This window comes from Mus pahari, chromosome 14, assembly GCF_900095145.1.
Source record: "Mus pahari chromosome 14, PAHARI_EIJ_v1.1, whole genome shotgun sequence".
Taxonomy (NCBI): Eukaryota; Metazoa; Chordata; class Mammalia; order Rodentia; family Muridae; genus Mus; species Mus pahari.
The window spans coordinates 36,084,767-36,105,779 of record NC_034603.1 but is presented as its reverse complement, the minus strand read 5'-3'; the positions used below and the strand labels follow the sequence as shown (position 1 = coordinate 36,105,779).

At 48.5% G+C, this 21,013-nt stretch overlaps 1 protein-coding gene across 1 annotated transcript in view; it reads left to right on the top strand.

Moving 5' to 3' along the window:
- Ntn1 (netrin 1) overlaps positions 1-21,013 on the top strand; it is a 178,653-nt gene that overhangs the window by 140,233 nt on the left and 17,407 nt on the right. The gene's annotated exons all lie outside the window — the stretch shown is intronic.

The window sequence follows — 21,013 nt, the reverse complement described above, 5'->3', positions numbered from 1 at the left end:
TAGGACCCGAGGGGGATGCATAATGAGGCAAATGACAGGTGTCAAGGAAAGAAAGAGGATAGGAGGCTCTGGTACCACACCCCACACCCCACACCCCACATCCCAGGGATCTTAATGGCAGGGGATGATGGGGTGATGTGCAGGTTTCAGAGCTTGGCTAACCTGGGGAAGACGATAGAGTATCTCGGGGTATGCCAGCACATACCTCTGCCCTGAACTCCCAGACTTCTCGTGAATACTGAGCTAAGCTGTTGCTGTCAGTGTGGTCCCTCAAAACCCCAACAGCCAGTAAAGTGGAGTGGGTGAGTAAAACCCCCTCCATCCCTGAGGCTGGAGGATAGCACCCATGTTGACTCTTTGACTAAACACACTCTGAGATGTCAAACCACCTGCCTTAGTTAGGGTTCTATTTCTGTGAAGAGAAACCATGGCCACAGAGACTCTTGTAAAGGAAAACATTTAGTTGGGGGCTGGCTTACAGCTTCAGAGGTTTCATCCATTATCATTATGGGGGGAAGCTTGGCAACATCCGGGCAGAAGTGGTGCTGGAGGAGCCAAGAGTTCTACATCTTGATCTGCAGGTAGCCAGGAGGGCACTGTCTTCTGCAGGCAGCAGAAGGGGACTGTGTCTCACAGGCAGCCAAGAGAAGTCTCATTCCACAGTGGGCAGAGCTTGCATGAGCACTAGGAGACCTCAAGCCCATGCCCACAGCGACACACTTCCTCCAACAAGGCCGAACCTCCTAATACCACCACTCCCTATGGCCAAGCATTGAAACACATGAGTCTATGGGGGCCAAACCTATTCAAACCTCTATGCCACCCCAGACTTAATGGTTCTAACAACCACCATTAGAGCCATCAACTCTACCCTTAAGAACCTGGCTAAGAACAGGTCAGTGCTATGGCTTCCGTATTTGATAGATGAAAGGCTGTGTCCTAGAGGAGGGTAGGGACTTGTTCTAGGTCACATGGGAGAGTGACAGTTTATAGTCAGCCTGGCTTCCTTGCAGGGAGAGATGGAAGCAGTGAATAACACACACACCCCATCCCACCCACACACACACTGGAGGGAGATCTGTAATTCATGGACCATTCAAGACAATGAGTTTCCAAGAAAGCAGCACAAAGATTTTTTTTTTAAGTTATACTTTATGTGTCTTTTTTATTTTTATTTTATGTATCTGAGTGCTTTGTTTGCATGCATGAATGTGCCAAATGCCTGTTCAGAAGAGCACACTGGATCCCCTGGAACTGGAGCTGTAGATAATTGTGAGATGCCATGTGGGTGCTGGGAACCGAACCCTGGTGTTCTGCAAGAGCAGCTAGTGTTCTTGACTACTGAGTCATCTCTCCAGCATATACTTTAAGGTTTTCTTAAAAGCCCTCACTGAGCTAGGCTCCACAAGGCAGAACCACTTTTCCTTCCCACCTTAGCAGGTGGGATAACTCATAGTTTCCGTAGTATTTATAATGCCCCAGTGTGGGATCAGAGAAAGGAGAAACAACCTTTAGCTGCATCTCCTTCAGTTGCAGGGTGGGTAGGTTCACCTGAGCATCTTAAAGCTTCACAGAATCTCCATCATCACCAGACAAAGAAGCCTCAAGGACTCCTTTTGGGGTTGGAGAACCCAACATTGTCATCACTCTGGACTTCATGTCTGCCCTGTGTCCTGTATATGGTGGTAGTTTTATTGTATGTTTAAAAGGTGATATGATGCCAGCCATTTCTTTAGGTTATTTGGGATCAAGTATCTTGAGTTAGGTTCTCTAGAACCTTGGGGGCCTAAGACGGGGGTTGCTACTGAGGTAGTTTACTGAGGGGTACTCCCAGGCAAGGAAGACAAGAGAGTATAGGGCTAAAACCCCTCCAGAACTCCGAGGAGGCAGTCCTGTGGGAGAAGATGCCATAGATAAGGCAGAAGCCAGGACACTACACTTCTTTTTTTGTTTTTTTGTTTTGTTTTGTTTTGTTTTTCCAAGACAAGGTTTCTCTGTATAGCCCTGGCTGTCCTGGAACTCACTTTGTAGACCAGGCCAGCCTCAAACTCAGAAATTCGCCTGCCTCTGCCTCCTGAGTGCGTGTGCCACCACACCCGGCTTGACACTACACTTCTAACATCAGCTGAGGATTGGCTTGCGGACTCCCCACTGAAGCTTGTGACTGCCCAGATACTGCCTGGCAAAGCAGTGTGCATCAGCCAAAGACTGCAAGCATGCGTGATTAGCAGCCAGTACCTGCGGCAGCTGGGATGGGTGTGGTGGGCTAATAAGGAGGTCAGAGCGGGACATCTACCACATTTGCTACCTCAGCCCTCTGTGACCATGGGTTTGGAGTGTGTGGATTCAACCAATCATAGATTTAAAAAACAACAACAACAACAACCAAAAAAACCACCCAAGCTGCATCTGTCCTGAACTATCTGCACTGAACTTGTACTAACCTTTTCCCTTGTCTTCCCATGAATACAGTCTAGTGACTGTTCAACATTTGCATTGTATCAAGCACTATGAGCTAGAGATGATTTAAAATATGTGTGAGGATGTGGGTAGGTCCTCTCCATGACTCCACCATACTGTCTAAGGAAGTTGGGTATCCTCAGCTTTTGGTCCCTGTCAGGGGTCCTGGATTCCTCCAAATTTGAGAGCCAAGTAAGTAATTTAGAAGATTTTGCTTGGGCCCAGGCACGGGTTTCTCTCTTTTGGTCAGTCCCTGGCAGTTCTCTACTGCAGAAAGTCTCGGCTGTTCTCTGGAGTCCTCGTGCCCTTCTCACACTAACTAACCGGTCACTCAGCTACCTCACAGCTCATCTCTGCCATGCATACCACTGTTGCCGCCAATGCCACCAACGCTACTGCCGCTGCAGTTAAGAATTTCTTACTGAGCCGGGCGTGGTGGCACACGCCTTTAATCCCAACACTCAGGAGGCAGAGGCAGGTGGATTTCTGAGTTCGAGGCCGGCCTGGTCTACAAAGTGAGTTCCAGGACAGCCAGGGCTACACAGAGAAACCCTGTCTTGAAAAAAAAAAAGACTTTCTTACTGCCTGTATTGATCAGGTATGAGTGATAATAAACCTCTTGCAGTCCAGGGGGTGCTTGCTCATGCAACAGCCGTCACCCACAGGTGTCCCTAGTTGAATGATTTATTTCTGGCAGTGAGTCCATTGTATGGCTCTGCCATCCCTTGGGGCCACCGAGTCACTGCTGGGAGGCCCCCGGGCGATTTCTGTAGCCTAGAAGAGCTCAGACTCACCTGTGCTCCCATCGCTTTGGTTAGAACCCAGTCACATGACCATACCTAACCGCAAGGGGTACTGGGTAATGCAAGCCATATTCATGCATACATGGAGAATGACCTAGTGGTTGGTTACCATGTACAGTTTGCACATAAATCATTTGGACCGCACTGCTGACTTCTGGTGCATCTGTGGCCACCTGTCACTGTGATGCTGTAGTTATTGGCATCAGAAAGCCAGGCCATTTTTCTGTGTAGGAAGCAGTTTAGCCCAGTCTTAGCCAGCAGTGTGCTTCCTGCCTGACAGCTGCCTGGAGTTTAGGTACAGGGAAACAGAGCAAGAGTGCTACCAGGCTCCAAGGCATGACCTCATCTATACTGGCTTAACCAGCTGAGCTGGCCAGCCAGCCAGCCAGCCAGCCAGCCAGCCAAGGTGATGCTCCAGGCCTACCATCCTCTTCTCTCACGGCTTCCCAGGGAGCCCGGCTCAGCTCATCTGAATCCCCTTTTGGCGTTGACAGCAATTCCAGTTTGTGTCCACTGTTGGCTCTCGCTGGAGAAGTGTGCAGAGAGCCAACTGAATCCCTGTTGGGACAGCTTTGTTTTCCCCGCTGAACACAAAATCCCCTGTTCACTGGGAGATCTGACAAGGAGACCCTGTGGGGCAGGCCGGTGGGAGCAGATACCAGTGAATACAGCGCCACGAATAGCTTCAGCTTATTAAAGGCGAATACACGGGATAACTCTGCCCGCCGAGGGGGAGATAGAATGGGGGCACAGAGCTGTTACAGTGGATTAGCAGCCGCAGACAGATGGAGGCAGGTGCAGCATTTTCTGCAATTTGGAAAGGCTTAGGAAATACAGAGCCTGTGCTGTGAATCCTTCTCTTGGCCCCACTCGGGCAACAGGCTGAAAGTGTGGGGTTCTTGTTCAGCCTGGCTTGGGGGTAGTTTTTTTCTATTTCCCCTTGTTCACTCATCAACTCCCAGAATTCCTTGGGGGTTCTGAGGTGGCTGTGCACTTGTCCGCTTATTCAATTTCTGCCTGTTCAACCATCCCAGAGCTGAGTAGACACAGCACTGTGGCTCCCTGGGACCCTTCAAGCTGTGCTGTGTGAGGAAGACATGTAAGTACAGTGAATGGTTCCAATTCCATTCTTGAACTGTTAGCCAAACCCCAGATCCACAGATACTGATGTCACTTCCTGTGGCCTGACGGGCATTGCTGAGAGCCTGCTGCGTCCTCGCTGCTTTACAAATGAAGCCTCAGGTTCAGGGGGGCTTGCTGATCTTCCAGATGGGCTGCTGTTTCCCAGAGGCACAGGTGGCAGATAAGAGAGGAAGATATACTGGTCCCTGGGTATCCAGGACCTGAGGTCATTAGAATCTGCAAATGCATAAGTCTTTTCCATAAGCTAGTGGAGTGTTTACATGGAATCGTCGTACATCTTTCCATATACTTTAACTCATCTCTTAATGGCGCATGTCTAGAATGACACACACAGTGTTTATACATAGTTTTTTAATTTAATTTTAAAATTATGACTGTGTATGTACCTATGTGTGTATATGTGTCTAGGTGTATTCACATGTGAGTGCAATACTTGCAAAGGCCAGAAGAGGGCATCGGATTCCCTGGAGCTAGAGTTAAAAGGTGAGGTGGGTGCTGGGAACTGAGCTTAAGTCCTCCAGAATAGCCACAAGCACTCTTACCCACTAAGCCAGCTCTTTAAAGAGTGGTTTTCTTTAGAGAATGATGATAGGAAAATGTCAATGTTTAATACACATACCCTTTTTTTCTAAAGTATTTTTATCTATGGTTTGTTTAGTTTGTATAGGCAGGGCCTGTGGTTGTTGGGGGGACGGATTGAATTAGACGACAAGATTGGTAATTTGGAGTCTTCAAAAAAAAAAAAAAAAAAAAAAAGCCCAGCCTCTAAAACAGTGGTTCAAGACTCCCTTGGTGATTAAACGATCCTTTTACAGGAATTGCCTAAGATCATCAGAAAACACAGATATTTACATTACGGTCCATAACAGTAACAAAATTTGTTATGAAGCAGCAACAATAATAATTTTATGGTTGGAGTCACCACAGCATGAGGAACTGTATTAAAGAGTCACAACATTAGGAAGATTGAGAACCACTGCTTTAAAAGACTGAACATAGGGAACAGAATTGGAATCTTGGAAACGTCCTAGGAGGCTTCTTAGCTGGTATGCAGATCTTTGTCTCTGTATTGTTTCCTCCTGCATCTCTCCTAGAGGACACCCTCACCAGCTGGGTAGCTCATCACAAGCAGAGGGAAGCCCTGTCTATACTCTCCAGGGTTTGCAGAACTGTTGGCATGGTAAGAGTCTTGGATTTTGAGGCTAATGAGAGGTTTCTGAATGTGTGAGCATGTCTCTGGGAGGAAGAAGAGAGGATGTGTGGATCAGCCCCCAGAAACTCCAGAAAGCTCAGCTACCAAGCAGGGAGGCACCTGAGACCAGACAGCTCTGAGGGAGCCCTGTGAATGTGTTCCGGGGGGCTCGGGGGTATTTGCTCTCCAGCTCCCGAAAGAAGCTTGTGTTCCTGGGCCTCTGCCATCCATATCCCCACTCCCAGCTAAGTGAAAGTTGCATATTCTGGATTCTCTCTAAGAGGCCTGCCCAGAAACTTCCCAGCAGGCAGTTTAGGTGTGCTCATGGGCATCACAAATTTGAAGTCAACCTGGTCAAAACCGGTTTTAAAATGAAATATCAAAGGGTTTGGTTGAAGTTTGGTGGTCAAGCACTTTCCTAATGCATATGAGGCCCAGGATTTGCTTTGCGGCTTGTTTGTTTGTTTGTTTGTTTGTAATGAGGGTCTTGAGCATCTGTGGATCTTGGGACCTGAAGATGTTCTTGGAGCCTTTGACTCTTCCCTAGATACCGGGGTAACTCTATATAGACTCCAGGATACTATGCTCATAATATGGCAGTAAAATTGTTTTTAGTCTTTGTAAGAAGAGTTAATTAATGTTTCATTCATAATTAAACTATGATGACGTGAGGGAGGGGCTTCCCTTGTGGGCCGAAGCTCTGCCCCTTAGGAAGCTTTTACCATTCACTGCTCCTCCCCAGAGAACTGAGGAAAACAGCTGTGTGGGTCCCGGTGTGTGGTGTGCCTGTGCGCTGGCTTCCAGTCAAGGAATCTGAGCTGTTTCCCACTGGGCCCAGCTAGGCACCAGGTGAAGAGGAGGGAGGGCTTTGTTCCATCCTCACAGGAACAGCTGAGGAACGGGAGGCTGGGTGAGCCTCGACAGACACTACGGGGGTTCCAACTGCAGAGCTGGGTGTATGGCGGTTCACGCTGAGTCTGTATCAGTGGTACCAGAAGCAGAGGGAGCAAGCAGGCCCTTCCTACAGAAGCCTGGAGGGCTCTCCTGTTGGTTCAGTGCATGGGCTGGTGTAGGCCGCTTCAGAAGGTGGACCTAAGACCATCCGGAGGTTACAGAAGTCAGCTGAGGCTCAGCCAAGAACAATCCTAGCCTACCCTTGGACCAGTCGTAAACTTCAGCTCACACCAGAGGCAACGGGAAAGCCAGGTCAGGCCTGCTGCTGGTATCATGAGATCTCCTTTAACTCTGCCAGAGTATGTTCTGTGTCCCCTGTCTGTTCCAGCAGCCAGCAGAAAGTTACAGACTGGGTCATGGATGGCAAGAATATGTCTGCTTACTCCCTAAACATCAAGGAGTTCCTTAGCGACTTCTAGGTCCCAGATGGTGCTTTGGGTCTCAGATAAGGTTCATGCTGTGGTTGGCCAGGCAGGAGGGTGGTCTGGATGTCACTTATGATCATCCGTGCTTCCTCTGTCACTCCTCATTTTTTTTTTCCTGGAGATACGTTGTTTATCACAAGCCTTTCAACCAGGGAACCCCAAGGATCTTGTCTTTCCTCCTTGCTTTTTTTCTTTTTCTTTTTTCTTTTCCTGTCTGAGTTCTCTTTTAGCCCTGGGGCCAGAAGTCATCTGTCATTTTGATAGAGGATTTTAGAAATAGTTTGGGGAAAAGGAATTTCCTCCCTGAGTCCAACATCGCTTCGAATACAGCAGACTGTGAATATGGCTTGATTTCCCAAAGGCATGGCTGGCGGTCAGAAGGGCAGCATGCACAGAGGAGGCAGTATTTAGGGAAGGGTTTGACAGAAGGAAGGGACAAAAGATACAACAGCAGCCACGTAGAGATTATTCTCAGATCCCTTAAGACTGGGCAGCCTCTGCACTGGACAGGGGCACTTAGGGGTCTGTGCTCAAGTGGTCCTCAGGGTGTCTGTGTCTTTGGACAGAGACACCTGCCTTAGTTCCAGGGGGTGGCTGACCCAGAGTTTTTTTGCCCCTGTCTCCTCATGGGTGACAGTCAGGGCAGCCAATACTGGTTCTTCTACTTCTTGGTGGTACAGGTCACATGGAGAGCAAGTTGCAGCCATCCTGGTTTTGCCTACCACATCCAGGCCTTCTTACTACCTGGGTTAGGTTACCATTACTGCTCCAAGACAGGCAGTTTCTGCAGGTGGGGTGTGGGGCAACCCTGAGGTCTGGGGAGGTCTTCATGCCATCTCCTTTGCATAATCGACATTGGCTGGGGACCTGTAGGAGGACAGCGGAGGTTCAAGAGAAAATTCTGGATGTCTGGGAGCTGGTGTAGCCAGCCAAGGTGTCCTTTCGCCAGTCAGGAGGGCGGTTTTTTTTTTTTTTTTTTGCAACCCCAGAGGCTCTGGGCAAGAGGCTCTAATCTAATTACATGCTTTATTTGAGCCAATTTGTTTTCCAATCCATCTTGTTCAGCAAGAAGAAAGAACATGCTGGGGACTCATTTGCACCCTCTTGTTCCAAGGGAAAAAAAGAGGGGCTGCTCCCTCCTGTGGTCAGTCCAGCCCCTGACCTCTTCTAGCCTGGAACCCCACCCCCAGTCAGGCCCACAGAACTTACAAGGGAGAGGCCTGGGGCCCGCCCTAAGCGGAAGGGCCTGGCTGTCTGTACCACATCCTTAAGCCCAGCATACCTCTGTCTTTCCCTTTTGGGGGGGAGGTCCCAGTGTGTTCGGGAAGACTGAGGCACGGTGGGCCCTGAGCCCAAGTAGCCTGGACTGGGGCTGCTCATCCCTAGGGGGTTCCCCTGCACAGACCTCCCATCTCTGGAGTGAGAGTTGCCTGCGGAGTCCAAGGGCTGGTATTTAAAATCTGCAAATATATTTTCTTAAGAAGGTGGTGGATCTTGGATCTGTATTATTAAAGTCCAAATAAAACACCAGAGCCCATCCAAGCTCCCAGGATAGGGAAGATTTATCGGCTCCCACCCTCCTCCTCAGGCACGGCTCCATGTGTGCCAAGCCTCACTTTTATGTACTGCGGTGTTTCCCAAATTGCCTTTTTCCACCCTTTGGAATCTCGTTTCCAGCCTTTACTTTTCTAGGCTGACCCAGACTGGCTGCTTCCTGTGGGTTCTGATCCTGAGCCTAGTGACTTCCGTGCTTGGACTAAGGCAAGCAGGACCTAGGGTCTTAGCCTACCAGCCTCAGTGGCAGCCTGGCCTGTTCAGCAAATACCTGCAGCACATGGCCTCTGACATCAGACAGGAGCAGAGACAGATAAACTGAGAGTCCTCTCCTTGCAGTGTGGGGTATGTCCTGAGGACACCAATCCTCTAAAACCAGGGGGACAGGCAGAGGTCAGCCATAACTCAGAGAGTCAAGGACATATTTGAGCGAGACATATCTTTGGGCTTAAACAGAAATTGGATGTGACAGAAATACAGTAAAGTTGGGTTTCTCTCACGGGTCTTTGCGGTAGTGTAAGACTCATGAGAGCATCCATGATCCTGGTGCTGATTACATGTCAAGCCTTGTCTTACCAGGATTGTAAAAGATGACAGCCATGGACCTAAGTCAGGAATCCGGAGCTGTAAGGCACAGTGCTGTGTTGAAGGACACCCAGTTGTATGGGACCCCAGTGCCAGCGGTCTCCAGGCTGTCAGCTCCTTTGCACTCTCCCCCCAACATCCTGTTCCCTGCAGGGTTCCCAGCAGCTAAGACTGAAGTGACAAGTTGCCTTCTGAAGTCCCACTGAAGCCACCTGTTCCCCTCCCACCCCCAACGCACCACACCCTAAAGACACTACAGTGCCCTGTACAGAGGCTAGAGGAGGTCTTTCTAGATGGTACCCTATGTCTCTGAAAGCGTCTAGGCCCCCTGACTTCTGTGTATCCCCTCTCACCTCCATCCCAGTGCCAGTGTGCACACGTTATGATCAGAGTGTTCACAAGGCTGAAGAACTAGCCAGCTACCTTATGAGCAGCCAGCCAGTCACTATCAATATCACGGAACCTATGTTAGTAGTTCTGGCCGTCTGAACAGGCTTGCTCATTGCAGCTAGCTTATTTTACACTTCCCTGGGGCCCCAAGGAGTGTTGGTAATGAACCTCATGCCAAGTTCTGGGGCACTAAGGTCTGCTTTCTAGGATGAGGAACAGACCATTCCAGACGGTGAAGTGCATACTAAGATCTGAGAAGGTTCTCCGCTGTGCTCAGAGGGAGGCTGCCCAGCACATGAGAAGGAACAGGCTCATTTGAGTCCCAAAGGGAAAGCCACTGGAGATACAGGTATAGATGCTGAGTCACCAGTTATACAGTTGGTTCTTTCATACCTACAGGCATTATTCACCCCAAACTCCCGGGTGGGTCCCCCAGGCCACCTTTAGTCCAATGGTCCCATCCAATAGTCTGTCTTCACCCTCCACTGTCATTCCTGCCTGAATCCGGCAATGAGTTGCTGACACTGTCGTTGCTGCTTACGGATGGAGACAGGGTTGCTCAGAATGGTCAAGGACCCCAAACCAGAAGTCATACTTGTAGGATTATTTTAACTGACAGTAATGGTTCTTGCTAGAGCCCCAACTCAGTTGCTTCCACTTAAAGCCTTGGTCTCCAGAGTGAGTACCTGGCATGGTGAGCCACATGGACAGCCTGGAAGAAAAGGTCTTCACTGTTTGGAACACAGGTTTAGGAAGAAAGGAACTTAGATACTCAGGAGACTATCACAGATCTATGGGAATCTTGCCTGGTGTATAAGGTTGTTTTTGTTTTGTTTTGTTTTGTTTTTTAAGATTTATTTATTTTATATATGTGAGTACAGTCAATGTCTTCAGACACACCAAAAGAGGGCATCGAATCCCATTACAGATGGTTGTGAGCTACCATGTAGTTGCTGGGAATTGAACTCAGGACCTCTGGAAGAACAGTCAGTGCTCTTAACCACTGAGCCATCTCTCCAGCCCCAAGGATCTGTGTATAAGGTTTTATTGGATGGCTTTCCATGAAAAGTATGAAGGCCAGGGTACCTTATACAGTTGCATGTATCCTCCAGCAGCTGCCTCTGCCCCTTTTAGCACATAAAGGGTTCTGTCAGATGGTGGCCACTTCTGGGGATGAGGCAGAGGAAAGGGCAGGGCTTTCCTGGGAGTATCAGTCGGGGTGATGTGTCAGCCTGTCTCAACTAGCTGATTCCCCATATCCAGTGTGTGATGAGGCAGGGTGTGAATCCTTGTTCTTGTGCGCCCTTCTCTACCAGGGCTCCTATCTACCGTCCTGCAGGAAGAAACGGGCCTTGGCAACAAGTGACTCTTGGAATACAGTACAGAGCTAAGCTTGCACGCAAGGATCGCCTAGCTAGCCCAGGGCCTACTCCTAAGAGGGGTGAAGAGCCAGACCTGACTCCTTGTGGCTAAAGGTCTGATGACAGGCCAGGTTTGAACCACATGGTGGCTTTGCACCAGTCTTTAAGTAGACAGCAAGTCTCACATGCCTTCAGAGGCCTCACAGGGTAGCCCTGTGCTCTCTTCTTACTCACTCTCTGCAGGACACCCCAGTAGGCTGGGCTGGGCTGGATCCTGCCTCAAGGCCCTGTGCGTGCCAACCTCTCCACTCTGCTCTCCTCCCCCAGATGACTCTGCCTCTTTAAACTGTTCAGGTCTCTGTAAGATGTCTACAGCAAGCTCTTCCCAGCCACCCTGCCTATGACAGCGTCCTCACTCTCAACAGCATGTTCTTGTCATGGCTGCGGTGGGTATGTGGCTGGCTAATGATGCTTGTTCCCTTGATTTCTTGGTGTCATCTGTGCAGTTGGGAGAGGTGCTGGCTTGACATAAGAGACCAGCCAGTACCAAGGGTCACAGATACAGAATTCTCATCCTATGGGGAAATGACCCCTGTCCTCAGGACATTTTTAATGTTTTGGGTTTTGTGGTGTGGAGACTAAACCCAAGGCCTCATGTATGCTACTACTGAGTTACATACCCAGTCTTTTCATGTTTAAAATATTGTGATAGAGTCTCAAAGAGTTGCCTAAGTTGGCTTTGAACCTGTTCAGTCGTTCAGGCAGACATCGAACTTGTGGTCCCCCTGCCTCCCACGTAGCTGGGATTATGGGCCTATGCTACTGAAGTCAAGGGTTTTTGTTTGATTGTTTTTTGATTTTTTGTGTGTGTGTGTGTTTTTTTTCTTTCTATTCTGAGACAAGGTCTCCCTATGTAGCCATGCCTGAACTGGAGCTCACTGTGTAGGCCAGGCTGAACTCAGATTCAAAGAGCTCTGCCTATATCTGCCTCCACGGTGCTGGGATTATCGGTATGCACCAGATCTGGCTTTTTTTTTTTTTTTTTTTTTAATGTGAGAATTACATCCTGTAAAACTTTAAATGTAGATCAGGCAGTGAAGTAACAATATAAACACCAGATATGGTCCCACCACCCAACATTTCAGCGCTTGGATGGCCGTCCCTGATCTCCTCAGTCTGAGGTCTTTGCACCTGCTGGGATGTAATCTGGGAAAACACTCTCTCAGACTGTTGGTTCTCAGTGCTACCTCACCAGGATGGCCTTCATATCTCCGTGGGTCTCCACTTGCCTTCCGTCCTTCTCTGCCAATGTGTCCTGCTCACCGACCTCACTTTCCAGGTGCCATTGTTTCATGACACTCACCATGGAACTCACATGACTGGCCCACCCCCCTACCCCCCACCCTGCCACCAATCCCATAGTGCCAGTTGCTGTCATTTGTCTCATGATCCGCCTAGAACTCTCCAGAGTCAGCCACATAGGAAGGTGCACAGGGAAACTTCTCAAGCAAATGGTAAAATCATAAAAGCAAGGTTGCCCTGTCAAAGAAGAATGGCCTCAGGATTGGGGTAGTCAGTGCTAGGGGTGCTTAAGTCTCTTGGCACAAGTGTGTGTGTGTGTGTGTGTGTGTGTGCGTGTGCGTGTGCGTGTGTGTGTGTGTGTGTGTGTGTGTGTGTGTGTGTGGAGTCTCTCCTAGACAGGTGGTTCTCAGTGCTACCTCACCAAGATGCTACCTTCATGTCTCTGAAGGTCAGAGAACAAAATGCCAAAGTCGCTCTTTCCTTCTCCCATGTGGGTACCAGGGACCGAACTCAGGTCATCAGGCTTGGCAGCAGGCACTGTTTACCTATTAAGCATCTTGTTGACCCTACCTTTGGGGGCTTTCTTCAACTTGATTGTCACAGAGGTTACAAAGCACATGACATTCAGGTCCTATGTCAGTCTGTTGCCAGAAGTGGCTTCACTTTAGGAGCCCCATGACCCCAAGTGGACATTTTATTGTTGAGGCTCAGGGTGATGGTTCAGTGGGTGAGACCAGCGCACATTAGAGAGATACTTGCATGGAGGTTAAGGAGCTGTGTGAAACTTGGATCTTTTGGAGAAGTGGCTGGATGCTGAGAAGGTGGTCTTACCTGACAGGAAGGACCCACCTGCAGCCAATGACCAGGAGCAAGAGTAGTGTTTTTTTTTTTTTTTTGGTTACTTTACTGGGTTTTTATATCTACTGCCCTGCTTCATTCACCCTTATCTCTTCCAATCCCCCCAACACTAGGTAGGAGAGAAAGAAGGTTAGAGGGGGATAGGGGGTACTGATATCTCTACTTCCTGCTTACTTTCTGCTGATCAGGAGTTCCTTGGGGCAAGCCCCATCTTTGTCATTAGAATATCTCCAACTAGCAATCCAGCAATAGCAAAAGCAGCAGCAGACTTCCCTCTCGAGGCTCATCTTGGTCGGGGCTCTTGCATTTGTACCTTCTCAAGAGTCTCTAGAATTCCAAATGTAAACTATCTGCAGCTGGCAAAAGTCACGCCCCTGCTAGAGCACGAGACAAATCATAGTTAGCGGCTGTGGACCATCTGAAGCAGCCCTTTATCCTACACCTGGGACTAAAACAAAACCATATTCACAGAATTGTTTTAAAAGAAACCAAAATTCTCACTACAAGCAAGAATTACACTTGTGGGAGTTCTTTCCCCACTGCCCCCATAATGGCTGTTGTGAACTCCCCTGGCTTCCCCTGGGTACCCTGGATGTTGAACGCATTCAAGTTGGGCTTGCTGGCCTGGGCAGAGTTCATGCAGCCTACAGCTGTGGGTCAAACTGGTTCCACTTGTCTTCTATCACTTATGACAGACAGACTGCAGCTGAGTGTACCCCCTTCCCTTGAGCCACCTCCTCCAGTTCAGAGGGAGCCAAGAACTTTCCCAGCACCTAGCCATGGGAGCCAAAGCTCACCCAAGTCTTCGGGATGCTCTGTCCAGTGTGATGGTCCTCACTTAGCTACCCAACCCACAGCTTCCCAACAGCAGTAGCCCAGGAACAGGGGCAGAGGTATGGCTGAAGAGTGTGCCAGGGCTCAAAGACTGAGACCTCTGCCAGCTCTCCGCCTTGCTCTGAGGGGAGGTGCCAGCTGCGGTACCCCGGGCTCCCGCCACAGGCCACCAGGCTCTGCTTGCCATATGCTTGGAGATGAGCCTGGGGCAGCGAGCAGGCTGGCCCAGCAGGGTTTTGGCACCTAGGTACAGGAGGCAGAACAGGGGGGCCAGCTACCCAAGGTGCAGGAGAGGCCTGAAGGGGCTCAGCCTGCAGGGCACCTCTTGGCTCTTAGCTGTGGGTTGGTCAGGAGAGCAGGTGGGAGGAATGAAAAGGAGGTAGGCTGCTCCCAAGAGAGGCTAGGATGCCAGCCAGACGGGATGAGCCGTCCCAGGCCAGGCAGATGGCCCCTTCTGGGTCCCAGCAGCCCTCCGCTGGACGGAGAAGTGGAGACCAGGTGGCACCTGGGGTGGACCCTGGCAGCCCTCGTCTTTGGTGGGGGAGGAGAGCCCAGTAGAAGGGGCAGCTTATAGCAGGTGCCTCTATAGAGCTGCCAGGGTTTACCTGAACATTCAGTCGGAGACCTACAGGGTCAGCAGGAGTGTGATGGGGACCACTGGGGAGAGTGGATGGGTTTCTAGAAGTCAGATGATGGTCACTGGTGTGCAAGATTTTCTGTCCGGTCTGGGCTCTGGCAGTTTTTGTTTTAAGGCTGAGACATATGAAACTGGTGTGTTGTTGTTGTTGTTACTTGTTGACTTGTTTGTTTCACATTGTGAAATGATTCAATCTCAGTGCTTTTATGCAGTCTGTCCTTTCATAATATTCCATCTTTTTCTATTTCTAAATAAGTCGAGTAGCATGAGCCAGCCGTGTCCGTCACAGGCTCCCATGGCCCTGTCTCCGAACCCAACTCATTCTAGACATCTCAAGGCTGTCTATTCAGTTCGGTCATTTCAGTTCTCCCGAAAACACCCGTCTCAGCCGGATTCCGGGATTCTCGCCCGGAGTCATCATACAATAGCCTTCTAATTCACAACATATCTGTAGGTCTTTCCTCATTCTTCCGAGTCTGTCTGCTTTCTTTCTTTTATTCATAATTAGACATGACAATGTTTTGTCTGGTCTTTTTTTTTTTTTTTTTAAAGTTTGTTTGGAGGCATTTCAAACACTCCGGCTTTGTGTTTGTGTAATTTTGCCCCCCCCCTCCTTTCTGCTTCTGCTGTTATTATTATTATTCCCCCCTCTCTCTCTGAGTTTGGTTTTACTCATTTTTCTAAGTTTCTAGGGCTGAGTCTGGCTTACTTATTTTGATCTCTTCTTCCGTCACAACAAGCATTATTAATTATGGTGTGGTCAGGAAGGCTGGTGTGTACAATTTCAGCTTCTTGGGATTAACTTAATATTTTTCTACTTATACGTCTCTCTCTTTCTCCCCTTAATATAGTTCAGGGAAATATTATACACATAAGATAGTTAAAACACTTTTACATTTGTTTATTTATTTATGGTATGCATCTGTGAGGGTATAGTGTATCATGGTGCGTATGTGGAGGTCAGAGGACATCTTGCAGGAGTTGATTCTCTCTTGCACTGTGTGGGCTCTGGGGATTGAACTCAGGTTGTCAGGCTTGGCTGCAATCTTCTTTACCCTCTGAGCCATCTCGCTGGCCCCACAAACTAATTTTACTTAGTTCCTTTACTGTGTGTGTTTTAAGCATTTTTTTTTAAAATTTTGCCTTTTCCGATATTAAGATTTGTACTTCTTGATTAATTTTAGTTTGTCTGTATTTGCTGTTAGACAATACCTCTGTCCCTATTTAAATTGTCTTTTAAAATTCCACTTATATCCCTGTGTATAAGTTAGCTCTTTTGTCAATGTTACAATGTACCTGACAAAACAACTTAAAAGGAAGAAGGGTGTATTTTAGCTTAGGACCTCAGGGCGGGGCGGGGGGGGGCAGCAGTGCATCAGGGCGTGGCAAGGCAAATGGTCCAGGTGGTATTGGTAGTATCAGGTCAGGGAGCCCAGCAGAGGCAGGGACCACTCGCTTTCCTCCTTCTCTGGTCTCTGAGCCCCTGGCTGCTGGTAACACATTCTCCTCCTGTCTCCTCCTGTCTGCCATTCCTCTAGAACTGCCCTAGAGGTGTGACTCTGTGTGTGTCTATGCATATGCACTCTGTGAGTGCGATGCTGGTGGCAGCCAGAAGAGGGTGTCATATCTCCTGGAGCAGGAGTTACAGGTGGTTGTGAGCAGTCAGTGTAGGCACTGAGAAGGAGGGCACACATGACCTCTGTGTACAACCAGCCCCCACCCCAAGTGATTCTACGTGCAGTTAAATTGACAGTGAGGAATAACTGACCCTCCTTCTTAGACAATGATTGAGTATTGTGAAATCAGTATTGGAACAGGAACATACATTCGATTCTAACTTTACTTTTACCGTTTTATTGCCAAATAGTTGTGGGGTGTTTTGTGATATTTTTTCTTTAAATTTTTATAAAAATTACAGGGACCCATCTTGCCCACCCCTCTTTTATAATCTTACTGTATCAAAAAAATGCCTGTTTATATTTACTATTTTCTCTGGCTTATGTTTTGGCATAATTTTAATTATAATTTATATTTGTTCTCCGGTGTTTTATGGTATTTAAAAAGAAGTACCTTATTTGGCAGAGTCAAGCATCAAATAACACCCTTGACATTTTTGTTTAATTAGTTTGATTCCCTGCCTTATTCTACTGAGTTTTGTTAATATGATCTACATTTTCAACTAAATTCTTATAATCATATGTTCTTAATGTTCCTCTGTCAGCATTTTAACACGTTTTGATATTGCCTTAAGTTTTAGAACCAAATTTCAAACTTTTATCTTTAATGACATTGGGACACATTGTGTTACAGCATAAGTTTATTCTTTCAAAGCCCTTTTTTAGAAATTTTATAGGTGGTTGGAAAACAAATACTGAATTATTTTCTGAGCTCTACACTTGAGAATGTTCTTTTTGTATGTATGTATGTATGTATGTGGCCAGTATGTATGAGACTGTCATAAAATTATTGTGCTGGAAATTTTCTCCCTGAAGACACTGTAGACATCACTCAGTGATCATCTGCCCATTTTTATTGTTATTTTTTCAATCTCTAGTATATTTTTCTTGTATGAAATATATAGGCACTTCCTATGTATTAGAGACATAGCTAGGCATTGAGCCATTTCCTTTGCTTTTGAAAAGAGTATATGGGGGCTGGAGAGATGGCTCAGTGGTTAAGAGCACTGGCTGATCTTCCAGAGGTTCTGAGTTCAATTCCCAGCAACCACATGGTGGCTCACGACCATCTGTAATGAGATCTGATGCCCTCTTCTGGTGTGTCTGAAAATAGTGATAGTGTACCCACATACATAAAATAAATAAATCCTTAGGAAGGAAGGAAGGAAGGAAGGAAGGAAGGAAGGAAGGAAGGAAGGAAGGAAGGAAGGAGGGAAGGAGTGTACCCTACCCTTTCCTTCTGCACATGTGGTTCTGTCTTGGGCTTAGGGGTCCTACCCAGCCTTGATTCTGTTTCTGTTTGGCCACTGCTGAAGTGCAATCATGTGTCAGCTCTCCACTCTCTTGTATGTCCGTATTGTCTCTGGTTTTCACATCTGTATCCTTTCCCTCTGCGTACTAGGAGCTTCTGCTGCACATGCTCCACGCTGACTCGCTTTCTACAGTACCCTCCTCTCTTGCTGCTTCAGAAGTGACTTTTAATTGTGCTCCTGTGACTTACTTTAGTTTTTATTTCCCCAACACTTGTGTACCCCATGGCCTTTGAGTTCAGCCTTGTCACACACACACACACACACACACACACACACACACACACACACACACACACGGTTTCATGGAAGCCATGTCTTTTTAGAAATACTTGAGCCTGTTATACCCATTGCAAGTGGTTGCCATGGGAGAGGTAAGTAGACGTGAGGGTTTATGGCCCCCGTGTGTTTACGGCTTGGCCCTCTGCAGACCCCTGCATGGCTCTGATGACTGGATCCCATGTCAGACAGGCAAGGCTCCACTCCCTTGCTACCTGGCCTGTTCTTTGACTTCTGTTCTGTGGAGTTGGTACCTTCACTGTTACCACTGCCTGACTTTCTGATTCTCTGCATCTGTGAGTTAGACAAAAATACAAGTTCAGAGTCACTACAAATGGCTTACAGCCCTGCCTTCCTTAAACTCCCCTCCCTGCCCATGCTTTCTGTCTGTCTGTCTGTCTGTCTGTTTTCTGCTCATTGTCTTGCTGTCATCTTCTCCTCCTCCCCCTCTTCCTCCTCCTCTTCTCCCTTCCCCTCCTCCTTTTTTGTGATCTTTCTGTTTGTCAGACAAAGAACTGTTTCTGGAGGTAAAAGCTGCATAGGCCTTGCCTCATCCACCACCATCTGCCTTTAATTAATTGAGATTGCTCCCAGATTCCGGCATTGGGTCATCTATCAGCTTCGTTCTTGGCGTTCGTGTGAATTTTCATTTTTTCACTCTCTTTATAGCTGTTTTGGAACAAAACAAGGAGAGGCCCCATGAGCGGCTGCCAAGTAGATACCATGTTGTAGGAGTCAGAGCTGGGCTTTCGGCTGAGACAGGACCATGTGGATGCAGTCTCTGGAGCTGTGGGTGGTGGTAGGGAAGGAAGCAGGTACAGGCTCAGTTTCCTTACCCAGGGACGGCTTGTCCCGTGACCTCAGTCGTCTGGACCCAACACAGAGGCCACAGACAGCCAAAGCGCTCTTGCTGCGTCTCTGTGAAGGTTATTCACTTTCTCCAGAGGAAGCTTTTAGAGCTCTAACAGGCCTGGCATGTTTTCCTAGCTCAGTATTGAACTGTTTCTGGAGGTAAAAGCCTTCCTCTGCAAGAGGAGGAAGGGGTACTTTGCAGAGGAGCCTGGCCTTTTTTTTTTTTTTTTTTTTTTTTTTCCTTCTGAGTTTGACTTAACCACTTGTCTGGACTTTCCTCTGCTGAGCCAGGCGCTGGGTGCAGAAACTGTCTGCTCTGACATTCCAGAACCACCAGGAGCATTCCGAATCCAGACACCCAGAGAAGGAAATTAGAGCAGCGTGTCATGGACAGATCAGATCTCAGACCTTAGTGGTATCTGAAACTCAGGGGAAGTCCTACTGCAGGGCTGGAGTTGGGGACCAGAGGTTAGGCTCACAGATGGCCTCAGCGAGACTTTCTGAACCATAGATTCTCTTTGATATGATATATGGGGTACAGGAAGTTCATCAAGGTGTGATACCACAGGGTGTGTACAGCCTTGGAGATATACAGAGATAGCTGAGCCCTGGCAACCAGGTACTGAGAGCACCATGATGTCAGGCCCTGGTGGCCGCCTGCCCATTCTCGGATAATGTCTGTCCAGGGTATACATTTGGCTCTAGAACTTTGGCTGTTCCTAAGGTATGGGCAGTGATGCTGAAGGTTTGGGGGTGGTTTGTTCCTTGGATATGGATGGATGTTTTCCTTCTAACCCTAAAGGATAGGGCTCCCTTGGGCAGTTCCAGACTCAGCTTTTCCAGTATTATAAATTGGGCACCATGTCTCCCTCCTGCAAAGCTGACACACCCAGTAGTGTCTTCTCCACTTGGGTCATTGAGTGGGTATGCCTTACTGAGCCTGTGTGGAGGACTCTAGGTACTATGATTTCCTACTGATGGGAAATGAACGCATTCACTTGGGCCAATAACTTCATACACATGCGCGCGCACACGCGCGCACACACACACACACACACACACAGACAGAGAAACTCCAAATGGACTCTAAGTGGACTCCAAGTCATTTGGCTCTGCATGCATTTCAGTTACCTTAAGTGGAAAGTGCAGTGTAGGAGACCCACCAGCCGGCTCAGAAACCCCAGAACATACGCACACCCTGGTGGGTTCAGCCTCGGAGTGGCAGCTGCCATTAAGATGGCACGGCCAGGTGGCACAGAGGTTCCCCGGCATAGCTCCTTCCACCTAGGTAGAGCAGCTGTGATAGGTGATGTGATGACTTATATATGAGGGATGCGCCCTTTCCTGTCTTCACTTTGGGCTTTGCCACACACAGTACAGCCCACAAAAAGCTCCCTACTCCTGGAACTAACCGCCAGCCCAGCTGACAGAACAATCTGATGCTGCAGCCTCTACTGTCCCTGGGCAGGGCTATCCTGACAGGATGCAGAGGGACACACCACAGGGCGATGACTTTCTTTCATTTCTTGAAACTGGTTCCTGAAATTGAGCCCCACGAGACTGACCCCAAATTATGGCGTTTGCCCCACGGCTCCTGATGGTGAGCTAGAGTTGTGCTGACTAAGCGAAGTATCCATCAAAACAGCTAGTGCCTTGAGAGAAGAGCTGCGTGCTGGGGGCTAGAGGCCACTGAGTGTCCCCTGCAGATCTTAGCCACAGGCTGGTGGCAGCCATAGTACTGGAGTGCACCTGCCTTTCCTGTCTTATATTCACAGACACCATTCCTTTCTTCCATGTTGACTGTGGTAGATAGTTTACCTAACTTTGCACCTTAGTTTTCTTAACCTGCCCAATGGGAATAACACTGTTACCCACTAAGACCTGCTGGAGATCCAGCATGTATAGTGGTGCAGGCAGGGTGGGTGGCTGGTGGTTCCCCATCTGGTGATCATACAGACCTCAGGAAGAGATGCCATCACCTTGTGTAGGCAGAAATCGCTGGCAGGAGAGGGCAAAGTTAGGCCAGAGTCTTAACTGCTGCATTTGGGGGAGTGGACAAGGCCACTTCAGGAAATATAAACTTTGTGTCTACTGAATGCCTGGCTCTCTCAGAGCCCGGAACCCCCAAAGCTGTGGCCGGCAGGTATGGCCAGCAGCCAGTGGCCAGCAGCACTCTCAGCAGTGGGGCCCATTAGGGCTAACCTCTTTTCGTGGGCATTTTATTTGCACACTTCACTGGAGTGGACACCAAAGAGGTTTTCAAATGTTTCATGGGCTGCTAATTTCCCCTGTGACCTCTTTTGTTGGGGCCTAACCTCAGCCAGAGGCTTCATGCCATGAAAGCCAGCTCCTGACACAGACCCCGACAGCCGGGTGACAATGAGGCCTCTATCTGCTT